General features: G+C 42.6%; 1 protein-coding gene across 3 annotated transcripts in view; it reads left to right on the top strand.

Annotated features, from left to right (window-relative positions):
* Nucleotides 1–14,611, top strand: part of NRCAM (neuronal cell adhesion molecule) — a 266,458-nt gene that overhangs the window by 142,892 nt on the left and 108,955 nt on the right. The gene's annotated exons all lie outside the window — the stretch shown is intronic.

Here is a 14,611-nt window from a genome sequence, read left to right as displayed (position 1 = left end):
ACTTTTCTCCCACTCTCAACCTTGGTGGTAGTGACTCTCTCTGTACCAAATTCTATATGGCTAGTGATTGTGGCCCTGTTTTGCTCTAGACAAAAAGTTTCTTCTGTATGACGACGCAAATGTGGATTTAAGGTTTGCCCATGCTATAATGAGCCAGAAGTTAATGAACAGGAAACTGAACAAGAATGAGGCAGACCACTTGGCACCAGAGATGGCTTCAGGGCAGGAAGTCCAGAAAAGGGGAAATGACTTGGAAGACCAGAAGGGTGGGCTGGACGAGGGGCTGCTTGTGGACTGGCTAAGCGCAGACCTGCCTGCGCGCCGAAGGGAAAACACGAATGTGCGACATCCCGCTCCTTGCACCAGCAGATCGAGTTCGTGATGAGACACCTGTGAGCTTTCCCATCGCACCGGTGGTCTGCGTGCCATCTGTGTGAGCCCTTGAGTACGTCGGTTCTCTCCTGTTTACTCTTGGTTCAGATGGATTAGTTCCATTACCCAGATAGAGGGCAGGTTTTTTCAGGGTGGAGACCATGTCTGCTTTATAGTCTCCTCCCACATGGTTGTCGCTTAGCAGGTATATTTGTATAAGGCAAAGTACAGAGGAAATGGAAGACACTTTGGGTATTTTAAACAAGGGAATGTATTGGAAAGGATGGAGATGCAAAAAAAAAAAGGGGGGGGGGATGTTGGAGGAACAAAAAGGAAGAAGAGGTGGCACGTAGATCAGAAGCAGCTAACATGCCTGGGCTGGAGCCCGTGAACTTGCTCTCGCTGTTGCAGGTGGGTTGGGGACGCCTCTTTTGGATTTTGGTTCTATTCAAGAGGTGTTGTCTCTACCAGAGTTGGAACAAATAAAAAGTACGGGTCCTTCCTGGGCTGCTGGAATCCAGAATCATACCAGCCTTACTGCTGCTACAGCGACTGCCATCGACTGTCTCATTTTGAGTCGGAACCAAGATTCTTCTGTCTGTATCATGCTGTCGCATGGCACCCCCACGACCTCCAAATAGCAGAATCAAATGGAAGGACAATTGGTAAAGGAGTGTGGGATTTAGTTTGCAGGCTCCTAGCCACCTAGTAGGGCAAAGTGTGGTGGGACAGGTGTGGGGTTGAAAGACCACAGATGAGTGATTGACACACATGTCGTCGTGGAAGGCAGTCGATTTAACATCAGAAGACCTGAAGGCACGCCCGTATCTAACACTCCGTGGTCATGTTATCTTGTGCAAGATACTGAACCTCTCTGAGCTTCAGCTTTCTCACGTGTAAAACGAGAACAGTAGTAAGACTGCCTCCCAGAGCTACGGGAGCGCTAAATGAGATCACGCCTACGGAAACAATTAAACCGTTTAGAAGCGATGAAGATCCTTGTGAATATTAGTTCCTCTACACGAACCTGTTAGCAATGACCGAAGTCACTGCTCGGGAGACAGTCGTAAGGGATTTTTCGTAAACTAGAAAAGATTTCTGCCAGTCTCGCAGTTCATGGCACGCACTTAGACTTCCTTTATGATACGCAAAATTTCCTGATTTAGGGGAGAGGTGCGATCAGTGGTGCTTGTCAATTTAGTGGATTAAAAAAATTTTTTTTGAACAATTCTCTTTTGATGGGTCACATCCAAAGATAAGCAGCTGAGCCTCTTAGCAGCAGGAAGGAAGGGCGGCGAGCCTTGGGTTATACAAATGAACTTATTAAGCGGATTTATAAAGCCATCTAGTTAATCAGAAAGGAGGGGAGTGAAAAGAGCCTTTCTTAGCCAAGCCAGGATCGCCCGCTGGACAATTAGCAGCCCAGTTTTCATTATGCTGTTGTGGTCCTCGGTTGGGGTCAGGCCTGGGAGCTGGGCTACAGCTGGTGGGTGCAGGCAGTAAGGCTGTAATTAATCACAAGGGGATGGAAGCCAAGGCTGAGGCGTTCACACCCTCTGGTTTCCAGTGGCCCCTCTTCCACTGCATTGACCCGCGGTGCCTACGCTGACCTCAGTTAGATGTCTAGGAACTGTGGCATGTTAGGGCCTCCCTGACCAGTTGCCAGTGGAGTTGTTTATGGATTCTGGCCTTGATTGGTTGAAGACTGGGTTTAATTTCACGTTTTAGATTAAAATGTCAGTTCAGCCAGTGTAGGAGATGAATGGATTTACCCATTAATGTGACTCACGCCAGGAACAGTAGAAACAGCTCGTCCTTTCCTGATGCTCTTTCTGTCTCAGACGCCGTTCCAAGCACTACACTAACTCACTTAACCTTTCTAATAGCCCTCTGAGGTAGGAACTGTGATCCCCATTTTTACAGATGGGGAAATTGTGGCACACAAGCCTGAGTCACTTTTGTTAAGTCACAATTAGCCCGCGGGGAGCTGAGCTTTGAACCAGGCTGGTTCTGGTGTGTGTTCCTGACCACTAGGAGGCACTGCTTCTCAAAAATGGAAGCTTTTTTCATGTCCCTAATTGTTAGATGATTGTGCACCCAACTAGATGTGGCATATTTAACAACACACATTTCTGTAGATAAATCACCTTCCTGATTTAGCAGTCAGGTCTCCAAGACGCAGATTGCATCAGCATTTTGAGATTGTCCTTTCTGACTTTGTCATTATTTCAGTATTCTAACTTACTGAGAATTAAAGTTTCCAAACAGTTTCTTTACAAGTAAGGCCATGTGTTACATAAAAGGACCAGAATAGGCATCTGGTGCCAAGAAAAACTTGGGTATGCGGTTTTCAGATAAGGAACCAGTCCCAAGGAGACCCATAGCTACTTAGTACCCGCACAAGGTCCCGACAGCCTCCGGCCTTGGATCCCATCTTCAGCCCCAGACCCCTGGAATCACACAGCACTTTTAAATTAGGTGCTACCACTTTTAAAACAGTTGTTTTTATATAAAAATTTGAATTTCTGCCTTAAAAAAAAATCAGGTGGCCTGACAATACTGGTTATGTATTTCCCTGACAGCAGTCAGCAGGAGTTAGTAACAGCAGACCCTCAGCTGCCTAGAAAGCAGGACTGAGTCTCTGTTCTTCCACTGGGTGGATTCATTTTTTAGCTTTAATTACTTGGCCCCCTTAAGCATTTTAGTTAGAGACCATTAGTTCGGAACAAAGGCGTCCTGATTCCAATCAGGTCTTCTTTTTACACAACCACATTGTTCTTTCAGAAAATTACAGCCATTTACAATTCAGATACTTTTTTAAAAAATGTTTTCGTTTAAGATTATAATCAGGTTTCAGTCCTCTTATGGGGTGATAAAACTGTCTGTTCATTTCCTCCCTTCCCCTCCCCTCCCCTTTCCTCTCCAAGAATGTATGATGATGCATTAGTTTCATGCAAGGTCAAAAGAAACATTGTTCTGTAGAGCACAGGGAACTATATTCCGTATCTTGCCATAACCTTTAATGAAAAAGAATATGAAAATGAATATATGTATGTCTATGCATGGCTGGGACATTGTGCTGTACACCAGAAATTGACACATTGTAACAGACTGTACTTCAATAATAAATAAATAAATAAAAATTTTTAAAAAATGATTGCATGGAACCACAAAAGACCCCAAATAACCAAAGAAATCTTGAGAAAGAAGAGCAAAGCTGGAGACATCATGCTCCCAGATTTCAAACTATACTACAAAGCTATAGGAATCAATCAGTATGGTACGGGCATAAAAACAGGGACATAGATCAATGGAGCAGAATAAAGAGCCCAAAATAAACCTATGCATTTATGGTCAATTAATTTACAACAAAGGAGCCAAGCATATACAATGGGGAAAGGACAATCTCTTCAATAAATGGTGTAGGGAAAACTGGATAGCCACATGCAAAAGAATGAAACTGGACCCCTATCTTACACTGTACACAAAAACTAACCCAAAATGGAGTAAAGACTTGAATATACGACTGAAACCATAAAAATCCTAGAAGAGAACATGGGTGGTAAGCTCTTTGACATCGGTCTTGGCAATGATTTTTTTGGATTTGACACCAAAAGCAAAGAAAACGTAAGCAAAAGAAAACACATGGGACTCTGTTAAACTAAAAAGCTTCTAAACAGTGAAACAAAGTATCAACTAAAGAAACAACTAAATGAAAAGTCAACCTACTGGATGGAAGAAAATATTTTCAACTCATATCTTATAAGGAGATAACGTCCAAAATACATAAAGGACTCATATAACTCAATAACAAACAAACAAACAAAAAAATCCTTAATGATTCCATTGAAAAGTGGGCAAAGGATCTGAATAGTCATTTTTCCAAAGAAGATTTGAGGAAGACACACAGACGGCCAAACAAGAAATAACAAGTGTTGTGCGGTTGTGGAGAAAGGGGAGCCCTTGTGCACTGTTGGTGGCAATGTACGTTGATGCAGCCACTGTGGAAGATAGTATGGGGGTTCCTCAACAAATTAAAAATAGAATCATCATACTGTCCAGCAATTCCTATTCTGGGTATTCATCTGAAGAAAACAAAAACACTAACTCAGAAAAATCTGCACCTCCACAGTCACTGTAGCATTATGTACAATAGCCAAGATATGGAAACAACCTAGGTGTCCATCAGTGGATGAATGGATAAAGAAAATGGATACACACACACACACACACACACACACACACACACACACAGGAATATTATTCCGCCATTAAAAGGAATGAAATTTTGCCATCTGCACCAACATGGATAGACCTTGAGGGCACTATGCTAAGTGACATAAGTCAGACAGAGAAAGTCAAGTACTGTATGATCTTACTTATGTGTGGAATATTAAAGAATAAATAAATAAAATTTTAAAAACTCACAAATACAGAGAACAGATTGGTGGTTGCCAGAGTGAAATAGATGAAGGGAGTCAAAAGGTGTATAAAATTCCAATTATAAAATAAGTAAGTCATGGGGATGTAATGTACAACGTGGCAACTATAGTTAACAATTCTATATTGCATATCTGAAAGTTGTTAAGAGAGTAGATCTTAAAAGTTTTCATTACAAGGAAAAATAATTCTGTAACTATATATGGTCACAGATGTTAAGTAGACTTATTGTGGTGTTGACCTCGAGATGCATGCACATAGTGAATTGTTATGTTGTATGCCTGAAGCTAGTATAACATATAGAAGTTATACCTCAATCAAAAAAACAAACCAAAAACCCACCAACAGCAATAAGATACCTCTACACACCTGTCAGAATGGCCAGACTCTGGAATCCACATCAAAGACAGATGAGGATATGGAACAACAGGAACATTGCTGGTGGGAATGAAAAATGGTACAGCCACTTTGGATGGCAGTTTGGTGGTTTCTCACAAAAGTAAACATACTCTTACCATAGGATCCAGCAGTCATGCTCCTTGGTATTTACACAAAGGAATTATAAACCTATGTCCACAAGGATGTTTATAGAAGCTTTCTTCAAAACTGCCAAGCTTGGAAGCAACCAAGATGTCTCTCAGTAGGTGAACTGATAAATAAATTGTGGTGCATCCAGACAGTGGAGTATGATTCAGGGCTAAAAAGAAATGAGTTATCAAATCATGAAAAAATACAAAGAAACCTTAAATGCATATTACTAAGTGAAAGAAGGCAATCTGAGAGGGCTACATACTGTGATTCCAAGTATTCTGGCAAAGGCAGAACTACGGAGACAGTAAAATGATCTGTGGTTGCCAGGGGTTGGGACTAGGGGGAAGAGATGAATTGACAGTGCAACCGAGGATTTTTAGGGCAGTGAAAATGCTCTGTATATTATAGTAATGGTTACACATCATGATACTTTTGTCCAAACCTATAGAATAAACAACACCAAGAGTGAACCATAAAGTAAACTGTGAACTTTGAGTGAGTACAGTGTGTCAATACAGGTACATCCAGGGTAACAAATGTTCCATTTTAGGAGGGACTGTTGATCATGGGGGAGGCTATGCACATGTGGGGTCAGGGAGTAGACAGGAAATCTCTGTACCTTCCCCTCAATTTTGTTTTAAACCTAAAACTGCTCCAAAAAAATAAGGTCTTTAAAAAGAATTTTTTAAACCAAAACACTGGTGATACTGTCATTAGTCCTTGTGACCCATATTTAACTGTCAAGAAAGACACACTTGAGAAAGAATAAACTCTTTGAAATCAACTTGTCTTTTTTTCTGTATTGTTAGGCAAGTCGTTAAGTTGTATTCATTTCTGGTTTTCTAATCATGTGTCAGGCTTAAGACTTCTAAGCATTTGCTTGCTATCTGGCTATTTTTAATTCAAAAATAAATTCTGTAATGAAACTAATTCTATTTTCCGTTGAAATAATGCTTTTTTAATTACTCAGAAGGGAGTCAAATTAAGTAGTATTTACCCAAATTAAATGTAGGAGATAATAAAATATTTCCATGGCATGTTTAATTCAAAACACTCATGTATGCAAATGAATTTGATGTTGGATTCGAGGTATATGGAGGAAGGGGCCATCCAGAAACACAGCTCTTTTCTTTTGATCTTGTGTATTTCACCTGCCAACAGCTAGGCGACTAGGTCCTGGATTTGCCAGCTTTCTCCGTGGAACCATTGGAAATGTGACTAATCCCAGGGGGTTTTGTTCATGCTCGCGTACAGATTGCTCTCTGAAAGTACCCAGATGCGAGCTCTGTGACTCCAGCCTTGTAATGCCGTTTATCCAGCAACAGCAGCCCTATTTGCAGTGGTTAACTCTCTTTTTTACATTTGTCATGGTCCAGCAGTGATGTCGAGCTTTGTGTCGTCGGGAGCTGGCTGATGACAATCAGCGGATTCTAAAGGCTTTTCAGAACCCTGAAAGAATAGATAACATGAGTGCACAATGCTGAAATGACGAAAGGAATAATGGATGCTCAAATGTAGCTGCAATTTAGCCTCCCCAAAACGATTACAGTTCATTTTCTTTGATTCGCTTTTTCAAGTTTTGACTTTAATTCTTTATTGCGTATTTTCTTTATTGTTTAACTTGTATGAGAGGACATTCAGAAAAACACCACCACGCGAAATCCGTCAGAAATGTTGAGACAGTTGTAGTCACGAAGAATAGACACGTCAGCTTTGTTCTCTACTGTTGACCCGGCTCTGCCCTATCCTGCTAGTTGCTGACTCCACTTTTTAAGGTTATAGATGATTTCTTTTTAAATGTGTGAGGGAAATGGGTTTTAGCTTTTGTATCAGCTAGGAATGGTGTTCAGCTGACAGAAACATGAAAAAGAGGGAGTTGAATGAAGGAGTAATCATTTTACTCTGGGTAGAGGAGTCTGGTGATTTGCGGCTCAAATGACCTTTGAATGTTGACCTTTGAGACTTTGGGATGGAAGGGAGCCTCTAGAATGTGACAAGATTACTGGATAAGCCTACCTGTTATCTAGAACCTTCCAAGTTTACACTTACTAACACCATAGTTTTGCCTCTAAATGTGGAAATTCGTTTCTTCCTCTTCATGGGCTTTCTCTCAGGAGAAGAGGAACTCCCCCCACCCCCACCCAACGCCATTTAGTCCAGGGTTTTTTTCAACATTTTTTTATTGAGTTATATTATAGTCATTTTACAATGTTGTGTCAAATTCCAGTGTAGAGCACCATTTTTCAGTTATACATGAACATGCATATATTCATTGTCACATTTTTTTTTCACTGTGAGCTACCACAAGATCTTGTATATATTTCCCTGTATTATACAGTATAATCTTGTTTATCTGTTCTGCATATGCCTGTCGGTATCTACAAATTTTGAACTTCCAGTCTGTCCCTTCCCACCCCTCTCCTCCTTGACAACCACAAGTTTGTATTCTATGTCTATGAGTCTGTTTCTGTTTTGTATTTATGTTTTGTCTTTTTTTTTTTTTGATTCCACATATGAGCAATCTCATATGGTATTTTTCTTTGTCTTTCTGGCTACTTCACTCAGAAAGACATTCTCCAGGAACACCCATGTTGCTGCAAATGGCATTATGTTGTCGGTTTTTATGGCTGAATAGTATTCCATTGTAGAAATATACCACATCTTCTATTATCCATTCATCTGTTGATGGACATTTAGGATCTTTCCATGTCTTGGCTATTGTAAATAGTGCTGCTATGAACATTGGGGTGCAGGTGCCATTCTGAAGTAGGGTTCCTTCTGGATATATGTCCAGGAGCGGGATTCCTGGGTCATATGGTAAGTCTATTCCGAGTCTTTTGAGGCAGTTTATTTTTGTTTAGCTTACAGCTGTCAGACTTCAGTGTGTATCAGAATCATCAGGGGCTCGTTGCTGTGCAGATTCTAAACCCGCCTTCAGAGTTTCTGATTCAGTGGGGCTGGGGGGGTGGGTCCCAAGAATCTGCCTTCCTAACAAGTTCCCAGCTGATGCCGATACTGGTGGTCTGGAGACCATGCCTGGAGAACCACTGAGCTAGAAGAATTTTACTCCAGCCACTCAGAATACCTGCTGGTGAGGAATTCCCAGACAACGCTCTGAAGCCTCAACTTCTGGAACGTAGCTCCTCCTCCCGCTCCTCCCTAACTCTTGTTTCAGCCCTGCTGCTTTGTCTCAGTGAGTACAGTCCTGCTGACAGGAACCACCTCACTGCATCTCTGTCATACCTCCACCTGTCGAGGTTGAATTTGATTTCCAAAATGGTCCAGTGTCTTTCAGAACCAACGTGATAGCCGTGGGTAGGGCTGGTGAGTGTGGCTCTAAAGCACTGGTCTGTAACTACTGTTGCTGCATATCTTGCCCTCTGCCTATTTCCTATGGCCTGTGAGTTTAAATGGGTTTTTACCTGGTTAAATGGTTGGGGGAAAAAAATCAAAAGAACACTATATTTCATGACATGTGATAATTACATGAAATTCAAGTTGCAGAGTCGGTAATACATCCAGTTTTGTTGGAACCCACCCACACCCATTGGTTTCGTATCGTCTGTAGCTGCTTCTACACAGTTACGCCAGAGTGGAGTTATTGCCACAGAGAGGGTGTGGCCACATAACCTTAAGTATTTATTATCTGACCCCTTTGCAGAAAAAGCTCGCTGACCCCTGTTCTAAAGGAACAGAACATGCATGGATTTCAGTTTGGTTCTGAAGCCATTTCTCAAAGGGGGGTTTTGTAGTAGTCTCTGCAGCGGTGGGATCAGAACGAGTATTGAGATTCCCCGGGTGACTGTGTGGAGAGCATTCAGGGGCTAGATGGGGGAGTTTCATGGCACTGCCTGCACACGCAGACAGAAATCCATCTCTCCCCTCTTCTCATCATACCACTAACTCCCGACAACATTCAGTGGGTGATAACTTTATACAAAGGAGTCTTGTTACCGACTCCTCGATCTTTTAGACAGTTTTATCTACGAAGCATTCAGGGTGCTGGTCTGGGGGAGACCAGTTCTGTAAGGTTTCACTGAAACAAACCCTCGGAACAGTTTGGACCCTCAGAACAGTTTCGAAAGATATCTAATAACAATGTAAATCCCTCCCCTGCTCCCAGTTAGTCTGTTATCCCTGGGAAGTCCGTTGTCTTCTCTGAACAAGCTGGGAATCTCTTGTATCTTTTCAGAAGGACTGACCAGATCAAATATCCACCTTGAAACCCACTGTAAAGCCTTTTTCAGAAACAGATTGAAAGTGATCACATATTCCCTGATAGTACCCCCGATGGAGCCAGTCCTGGCATTTGTAAGTAAATGCATATTGGTTTTCAATTAAATGCAAACAGCTATTCCTGGGAGGATTCGTGAGATAGCAGTGCTGCTCTAAAGGAATGGAACGGGGTGAATAGGAAGGGGTGGGAGGTGGGTTGTGTTCTGCAGCCATGTGGAAGGCACAGTGTGACCTGGTATCCAACGACGGGGACTGAGGGAGGAGACGGAGGGATAGAGCCATTAGGTGGACTTAAAGCTCAGATGGTCGAGCCAGACAAGCCAGTGAATTTAGTAAGTTAATGAACACCATCTGTCAGTTGCATCGGCACACCTGACTCTTTCCAGCCTCGTCTCTTCCTCGCTTCTCTCAAGTGTCACCCCAGCCCATTGTTCACGTGGCTGCTTCAGCCGTTCAGGGAGCAGATGAATGAGCCTTCTACCACACGACCCTGATTAGCCAGTCACTTACTCGGTTGAGTGCTAATGATGTGCCAGGCACCTTGCTCAGTGCGCGAGACAAAGAGCAGAACAAGAAGTGTTTGCTGCCCTCCCCTGGGAGGCGCTGACAGGCTCCCGGCGGAGACAGACTAGGAAAGAGTGTAGTGAAGGATGGAGGACCCCTAATAGATGCATGTCTAATAGATGCCTGTGCACAAGAAAAACTCCTGCTGGGAACCGACCAGGACACTAACAGTTGCAGTTCAGTAAGTTGGGCTCAGAGCAGGGAGTTGAGAAAGGCTTCCAGGAGGAAGACTGGGACCTCAGGAATGAGAAGGGAGGAGTGTGAATCAAGCAGAAGTGGTAGGAAGGTGTGGGACCTGGAACAACAGCTGGTGGGTTGGACGGCGAGAATCCCAGTGTGTGGAGGGGAGCACATCAGATGCGAGCTGGTGTCACATCATACAGGCTGTATGTGCTCAGTGGAGAGTGAACACTAACCTGGGAACCCTGGGGGACGAGCAGGGGACTCACGTGACCAGGATTCTGGAATGATGCTCTGGAAGCCCTGCAGAGAACAGACTGGAGGGTCCTGATGCTGGAGACAGGAAGCTTGCTTAGAGCGATTAGGGTACCCAGGTGGGTGGTACCACCTAGAGAAGGTGAGAAGTAGAGAGAGGTGGGAGAGAAAGTCTGCTGAACCCGATGACTTCTTAAGGCAGGGGAGGAGGAGAGAGAAGAGTGAATGGCATATAGTGTCCTGCTTGGAGTCCAAGCACGTGAAGGTCATTCAAGCCCTGCACCTTTGTAGAAATGAAAATGGGAGAGTAGAATTCTAGGACAAGATATTTTTAAGAAATGTGATAAAATTGGAATGAGAGGCATATATAGAATGAATGGAGGAAGAGAAGTCTAAAGGGGGCTGGAAAAGACATCCGAGAGCTGGAAAGTGAAGGACATTGTGGATCCTGAGGGAGGGCAGCACGGAAAAGAGGGTGGCAAGTGGACAGCAGTGCCACACGCTGCAGAAAGGTCACATGAGACCACAGGAGAGACTGTCATTCTATGTCCCAAGAACCTCAGACTGAGACATGCAGGATCCTCCCAGAAGTGGCTCCAACCTCCTTTTCCAAAAAGACAAATTTCCAGATTGCCTTTTTTTTTCTTTTCACTTCTGCCAGGTTGAGCTATTCTGTTTCCTGTGTGTATCCATCATTTTCCGTCTCCTGCTCCTTTTCCTTACTGGAAGGAATGCTGTGAAGTTCACATCAAATGCCGCCTTCCATTTTGGCTGAAGTGGCATTGATCTGTCCCTCCTCCCTGCAGTCACAGCACTGTATCTGTACATCTCTGTCTCTAGTCACCTTCTTCCTGATGTTATAGTGACTCATGTCATTGTTTTCTTTCTGCTCAGTTGCAAGGCACAAAAATCATGTTTGCAGAATACCCAGGGATTCAACTATTAGCTTATATTGAAGGCATGCAGTCGTCTTTGGCTGCTGATTTAAAGAATGCTAAAACCAAACCCCTACCACCAAAGTTTAGCTCTTATCAGAAATGTAATGATTTGTGATATTACATCAGTAAAGCTGACTTTTTTATATTATTCTCACATTGTTTGTTCATTTTTCATAAACAATTTTTAGTTCGATCACAAAAGGCTAGTATATACTTAAAGAGTAGGGAACAGACAAGCATTTGAAGATACTGGTTCTCAAGCTTGGCTGCACGTATGCAATCACTTGGGGAGTTTTGGAAACACTGACCCTGGTGCCCAGGTCCCGCCCCCAGAGCATCTGCCGTGATTGGTTAGAAGTGTGGCCTGGGTATTGGGAAGCTGCAAATCAGCTCGGGGGGTAGTGGAATTTGGGAACCACTATTTTTCACATGGATTTGCATTTGAAGATCACATCTATTACTGGCGATGACTTATTGTTCCTACATTGAAATCTGTGTGTAGTTATCAAGCAGAAAGTTGTCTTTACCTGTTAATATATTCTCTCCCCGTCTTTCTCCTCCACTCTGTCCCCCAGCCCACGAGAGAACAACCCCCAAAGGTTGACCCACACAGCCCCTATCTCTGCCCGGAGGAAAATACCAGGCTCTTTCATAAATGTGCTGCTTTGCCCAGTTGCCAACAAACAATGAACCCTTGAATACATAAAAATTTCCGTGTGTAACTTGATAGAAAATACATTTGGTTTTATACTGAAATTTTGAGGTGCATTAATGTCACCGGTGGTATCAAGGCCCCGGAGTAGCTTTGTTCTTAATGAGTTTCAATGGAACAGAAATTCCTAAGAAAAACAGGTTGGTGAACGCTACTACCCAGGTGTTACATTGTTCAAGTTGTCATGTCTCCAGAAATAAATGTATGAGAAAGCTCTCTTTCTTTAAGGAGAAATGAAAGAGAACAAGAGAGAGGCACTTGGGTACCAATCCATTCATTCCCAGACATTAGTAAAAACTCCCAGCTTGTGTTCCATGGGAGAAATGACCTTCTTGTTAAAAATCTTAATTTTGGTCATTTCCTTAGAAACAGAGTCATAATATCTTTTGCTCGTTATACTACTAAGTTTGTGTATATATCCACTCTTCATAGGAAGCTAGGTGTACTTAAAAGTACTAAGTAAGTCATCATGCGTCCCGCAGCCCCTGGGCAGCCAGCTGGACCCCCTGGCACCCTTCCAAATCCTTGCCAAGATCCAGTTCCAATACTTCCCACTTGAGAATCCTTTTTTATTCATAATCCCAAGATAACTTGCCTTCCTCTGAACTCTTATGGCATGTTGTGCCGTTCCTGGCTCATTTACCCTTTTATTCCTTACATCACAGTTATTTGCGGCACAGCCGCTTGTCTGAACGCCCCTTCCATACTCAGAGCTCCTTGAGGACGCCCATCATTCTTTTGTTTTTTTGCCCACAATGTGCAGGACAAAAAGTGGTGAAAATACTAAAATAAAAAGCAAGGCATTTATAAAATGTGTAGTCATGTTATTGTCACATGTGATAGATACGTAAACAAGTGTTAGAATTGAAGACTGGAGGAAATTGCTTAAATGTTTGATTTTGTTGATTTCATCGAGTTAAGGGGGAAAAAGTAGATGCCAGTTTTTGTAGTTTTTCACATATTTTAAAATCAAACCTAGGCAGTCACTTAAAGCAATTTGTCAAATGTAATTTAAGTGGTTTCATGAAGTTATTATCATATTTATTGTGTTATGCCAAGGAGCAGGCAGCAAATTACTTACCTTTAGCAAGAAACCCATTTCTAAAGACTGTTGGGGTTTTAGAAGGACAGATTTTTCCTCATTTAATTTTTTTAACTATATTTAATTCTTCCATCTTAAGAGCTTTTAGCATAATAAGCCCACTGTTTCCCTGTCTACCTTCCCTGTCCTCCTGAGGAGGATAATTGATTATTTTGTTATCTTTTTGGACCTTGTGTTAGTGAGCATGCAGACCAGACTAAAACACAGCTTATTAAATATTTAAGAAATCACATTAAGGTGACGTTTGTGTCTTCTCTGTAACAGCCGCCGGCTGTGTCATCAGAGCCTTTATGTCATTACATAGAATGACATTGTCACTCCCATCAGTCTAGTTAAAAATGGACACGGGTCAGACCATTTCCAGGAGCACCAAAGGGACTAAATTTAGGAGTTCTGGATTCACCTCATTGTGATTCTTGAGAGAGTTCAATAAAAAAATACGAAGTTGGGCTACAGAGTTGTGTACATGAGTTATTGTTTGGGGGGGGAGCTTTTTCCAGCTCTTCTCATTCTGAGATTTCAGTAGTTCATTCTGTTGATTGATTGACTGAAGTGTAGTTGATTTACAGTGTTAGTTTCTGGTGTTCCGCCTACTGATTCAGTTATATATATTCTTTATCATATTCTTTTCATTATGGGTTGTTACAGGATATTGAATATAGTTCTTGGTGCTGTACAGTAGGACCTTGTTGTTCCAGTAGTTCTTTTTAAAAGGAAGTCGCTGCGCAGCTGAATAGGATGGGCTGACAGGATACGCTCAGGTGGGCACCCCTGGGCACCCCACTAACCCTCCTCGGCACAAAGGAGAGGCTCTTACACCACGTCCTACATGTCTCATTCCTTCCTCGCTTGTGAAGCTCTGGCCTCCTCCCGCCTTTTGTAGGTCACCCTGCATTCTGGTGAAATTGGCCAGAACTGCTGGAGCTCCAAGCTCCGATAGGAATAATCATGTTATTCTGGGCTCCCAAGGGAAAGAGAACGCTCAATCTTCAGAGGTGGAGAGGACGCCCGCCCTTAGCCGAGAAGGTGCCATTGACGTCTTTTCATTCTGGTCTGAATTTTCTTATGTTTACTGTTTGGTTGTTTGGCTATAAGAATTACCTGAAGACACCCAAGACTTTTGTTTCTGACAGTAAGTGTTGGCACTCTTGCTGCAGAAGCTGTCTGAGCGGGTCGCTGAGATCAGCTGCCCGTGTTCCCTGCTGCATCGCTGCTGAGACACACCGCTTTGTATTTTTGTTCGTTTTCTTTAATTTTTTAATTTATTTTTTATTGAAGTGT

The sequence above is a fragment of the Camelus bactrianus genome, chromosome 7, assembly GCF_048773025.1.
Source record: "Camelus bactrianus isolate YW-2024 breed Bactrian camel chromosome 7, ASM4877302v1, whole genome shotgun sequence".
Lineage (NCBI taxonomy): Eukaryota > Metazoa > Chordata > Mammalia > Artiodactyla > Camelidae > Camelus > Camelus bactrianus.
The sequence above is the reverse complement of the archived record's forward strand: the minus strand, read 5'-3'. Positions and strand labels throughout refer to the sequence as shown.